Source organism: Lotus japonicus, chromosome 3 (genome assembly GCF_012489685.1).
Source record: "Lotus japonicus ecotype B-129 chromosome 3, LjGifu_v1.2".
Taxonomy (NCBI): Eukaryota; Viridiplantae; Streptophyta; class Magnoliopsida; order Fabales; family Fabaceae; genus Lotus; species Lotus japonicus.
This window is the reverse complement of record NC_080043.1, coordinates 22557622-22562911: the sequence shown is the minus strand read 5'-3', so window position 1 is coordinate 22562911 and position 5290 is coordinate 22557622.

Here is a 5290-nt window from a genome sequence, read left to right as displayed (position 1 = left end):
AATCAAAAATTACGAAATTAATTAACTTTACACTCCAAAATAATTTTGGTTATCTTCAGATATTATCTACTATTTTTACTAACCCAAATTTCAAATTTTTCTAAGATATATTAATGATATAGTCTTTAAATTACCTTAATATCATTAATTTAAACAATTTCGAATTATTTATGAAAATAATTTATTTTTTAATAAAATAATTATTTTTGAGTCACCTCAGACCTAATCTTAATTTTATTAAAATATTTTATCACTTTTCAATTTTTAAAAGATTTATTCCATTTTTATGAAAAAGCCCTTAAACAACTCCAAATTAGACTTTCAACCCAATTTTCTCCCTCCTAGTCATTAATATTGGGAACCACGAAATTTACAAATTTAATAATTATTATTTCAATTTATTTTTATTTTTATGACTCATAAGATTAATTAAATAATTAACCTAAGTCTATTTCTAATAAATGTTCATTTCTGTCATTTTACTGACATGACTAACTACGAAAATAAATCCTATGTTGTTATTCAATGTCTAACCCACAACAAAACCAACAACAACATCAACAATGGTGACATTAATCATAAGAAATTTCCCACACCATGCATCTGAACTTTCGCATTTTTCAACGACAAATAATCAGTCAACAACAATCAATTCACGAAAAACAGGTAATAGATAATGATCAAGCAATTTTATATATTATTATAGTAATATAATTATTGGTAATAATTTATTTAATAAATTGAGGGTCTTACAAGAGACATCCTGTCCCGACTTGCATCTGACCGGCCACAAGAAGGTTGAGATACAACAAACTAAAATAGGACAACAAAGAATGTGTGCGTGATTAGAAGTCTCACTTAAGGGACTTCTCACACACTTGTACAAACAACCGCCAATGATATTGAGCCTATAATCATTTACATAACGCGATATTCGTTCAACTAATTACACTTTAGTTCTATAGACTCAGAAATTCTCTCCCTAATACCTACACTCACTTGAGCGTTAGATTTTTTCTGTAGATACTCCTCCTTGTGGAGCCAACAACACCACCGTCATCTCTAAGACACTCACCATGACACACCGTCATCAGCTTCAGAAGGGAAACTCGTTAGATTCTCAAGGCCGAACATATAATCTAATGTTTAAACATATTAATAAGCCAATGAGAAATACAACGTATTTATATTAGTATACTAAAATGAATAACTAAAATAGTAAAAATATAAAAAATAAACTAATCAAAATCACTTGAAAGTTCATATAATAGAAATGGTAACTCTTAAGGTGAAATGAGGGATAGGAATACAAAGAGAAACATTAGACTTTCAGATGGAAAGCTTTGAGCTTATAATGTGAAAAACTACTAATCAAAACAATAATGAGAAAAATAAAAACACTTCAATAAGATACACATTGAAATCCTTCACCTTAACCATCATTGGAGCTTTGAGATATTGACGCATAACTATAGAATTGTTGTTAGGTAGCTTTTAGTTCGAGAAATATTCATAAGATGTTCTAATGAGAGCTGGTGAAGAAGTATAGAAAAAGAATGAAGAGGCAAAAGGAAAATTTTTAAATAGGAGAATTAATTTTGTTCGCTAAAATACCATAATTTTAAGGGTGTGTTTGGATGGAGGAATATTTGGAGGAATGTATTTTAGAGAGTATTCAAAATCTTTCATATTAAAATACCTTGTTTGAATATTTAATATATGAAATTCTCAAATAACTGATATTTAAATGAGGTATTTTAATCAATGAAATATGAGGTAATTAGAATCACCTCAAATTGGATGAATTATGAGAACCCCTTCCTCGCTCATCTTTCTCTTTCGCGCTCTTTGCTCTTACTCGTTTGTAGAGGTGTTCAAAAAATCCGGTTCTATGAACCAAAAACCTAAAATCGGCCCTAAACGTTAAAATTGACATGAAAACCCTAAAATCAACCAGAAGCCCTAAAATCGTCCCTAAACCCTAAATTGTCCTAAAACCTTAAAATCGGCACCCTAAAATCGAAATGATTTATTTATAGAAAATAAAGAATGAATTTAAAAAACTCTGCTTAATATATTGTTAGATGGAATTATTCTCACCACCAATGTGGAAGGTAATTTCATACTTTATTTATTTATAGAAAATAGATTATAATGACATTGAGAAATTTAAGGACATAAATAAGGAAATAATAATTATTTATGGCAACAGTCTAATTAAATAAGGAAGGAATAACTATTTCTAGTAAGAAAAATTGTTCATAAAAACAATCTAATTAAATAAGAAAAGAATAATCATTTTTAACAATAATCTAATTAATCCTAACACACTCTTAAGCTGAGGGTTGGGTTGAGTCAACACGAAACTTGAATCTAAACAATTCAAACAATGGGTGAGGCAATGCCATTGTTAAGACATAACAATTTGAAGAGAAGTTGGAATATGGCGAAAGATCAAATGCCCATAAGAGATAAACTCACCAATAAAATGAGTGTCTAAGTCAATATGGTTAGCACGTTTAGGTACAGCTGAATTTTAAGCCAAAAGTAATTCATTTTGATTGTCTCATCGAATAATTAGTAGGAAGTGGTATACGTACGAAGCTCGCGAAGTTGGTTGACGTGCTAAGCAAATCTTGACTGCAGCTTTTAGAGCCTGATACTCAGATTTGCAACTGTAGCGTGCAACTGTAGGTTGTTTCTTGGTAGTCCAAGACAATAGGTTATCATCTCAGAAAAAGGTGTGACCATAGGTAGAATAACGAGTGGGGATCAGTGCAACAGGCCCAATCAACACCATTGTAGCCAAGAATCGTTGGGGAAGTAGGTTTAGTTAAGGTTAGACCAAAGTGTTGATTTCCACGGACATAACGTAGAATGCGCTTAACCACCTAAAATTGCTTCATCGTAGTTGCTTGAAGAAACTGAGTCACAGTGACTAGTTATTCCAAAAACTTAAGTTATTATTGTGCAAAATACTCTAAATGGTTTAATATTATATTTCTAACACGTCTTCTCACGCAGGAGCTCATTTAGGCTTGAAGCACGAGCAATGCAAGACTCACCTATCATGTGTTTAAATTCAAATTTTTATTAGAATAATTGAGAGCGAGAATGATCGAATTCTATACCACTTAGCCATAAAAAGCTATAATAGCATATAAGATGATTTTATTCTCACCACCAATGTGGGTGATGATTTCATACTTTATTTGTAAAAAATAGATATTACAGTGGAGTGAAGTAATTTAAGGATATAAGTAAAGAAAGAAAGAATAATTATTCATAACAACAATCTAATTAAATAAATAAATAATATTTCTATAATGAATTATTATTTCTAACAATACCCTAATCTAATAAGGAAAGAATAAATATTCCTTGGTTGACGGTGCAGCGAATGCCAACCGGGCTTCTAGGTGTGGTGGGATGCTCCGCAACTCCAATGGAGAGTGGGTGATCGGTTTTTCTAACAACCTTGGGACCGAAAACCCGCTTTTGGCGGAGCTTCACGCTATCCTTTTGGCGGTACAAATTGTCCTTGAAGGAGATTACCCAGTTGTGGTGATTGAAACTAATTCTATGGAGGCAGTTCGCTTGGCCTCTTCGCGCTGTGATGATTATCACCCGTATCAGGAGGTTATGCAGCGGATTGGTCAGGGTGTTACTTAGCATGGAGGGATCACCTTCTCCTTTGTCCCTGGAGAGGCAAATTTCGTGGGCTAGCGAGTGCGGCGCTTTGGATTTCATACCATGTAAGATGACTTTATTCTCACCACGAGTGTGGGTGATGATTTCATACTTTATTTGTAGAAAATAAAGATTACAGTGGAGTGAAGTAATTTAAGGACATAAATAAAGAAAGAAAGAATAATTATTCATAAAAACAATCTAATTAAATAAAGAAATAATATTCCTATAAAGAATTATTATTCCTAACAATACTCTAATCTAATAAGGAAAGAATAAATATTCCTCGATTGACGGCGCGGTGAAGGCCAACCGGGCTTCTAGGGTGTGGTGGGGTGCTCTGCGACTCTGATGGAGAGTGGGTGATTGGTTTTTGTAACAACCTTGGGATCCAAACCCGCTTTTGGCAGAGTTTCATGATATCCTTTTGGCGGTACAAATTGTCCTTGAAGGAGATTACCCAATTGTGGTGATTGAAACTGATTCTATGGAGGTAGCTCGCTTGGCCTCTTTGTGTTGTGATGATTATCACCCGTATCGGGAGGTTTTGTGGCGGATTGGTCAGGGTGTTACTTAGCATGGAGATATCACCTTCTCCTTTTGTGGTGGATTGGCTAGCGAGAGCGACGCTTAATTTGGATTTCGGTACTCATGTGTTTCCTACTCCGTTTGGGGGTTGTCTCCGCCTTCTTACGTTTGATCTGAGCAATTAGTGTTTGATTTTTCCGGGGTTGCCTCGTCATGTTACCAAAAAAATCTAATTAAATAAGTAGAAAATTATTTCTGACAATAATCTAATTACTCCTAACATGCGCATATGATAAAATCACTTATACATGACACGTGATATTGTGTTACAAATTTACCCTCAATGAAAATTAAAATTTCAAACATATTTGTTTATTATGCTACTGTCCACCTCCTTCCTGCCATGTATATGGCAGCCGAAACACCACCTCTTCTCTAAGCATCACCACAACTATCCTCGCCACCTCCTCAGACCCTTTATAGACCCACAAGCGCATCAATAAATGCCTGAAATACCACCAAGACAGACCATCAGTTGAGTGCATCTAGGTCTTTATTGTGATCCGTCTTACAAATGATATTCTGACAATGCGAGCGATTGAGTGCAGTGAAGCTCAAACGAAGGCATGAGACTTTGGGTGGATCTGAAGATTGAAGGACGACATCATGGTGGTGGCGGCGTGGCTTTGTAACACAAGTTACCGACCACAAACATGGGTGTTGATGAAGGGTTTTGACGGCATCAGCGTGAATGATTTGATAAGTCGCGTCGTTTATTTTTGAAAAAGGTGTGAGATGACGTGAGTGCGTATGAGTTCACATTATTATTACCCAATGGATAGAAAATAAAGTGACGACTTCATAGGTCGGCGCGACTGGAACTCGAGAGGAGAGAGAAAATGAAGTTATGTTTTAGAGAGAAATAATTTAGTTTCGATAATTTCAATCGTTCAATAATTCTAATATTGACGTCAATATTACCTACCCACACATGGAATAATGACAAAGTTATTGTCAGGAGTTTCTTGTCTCTTTAAATTAAAATTGTTCACATTAAAAAGAACAACATAAT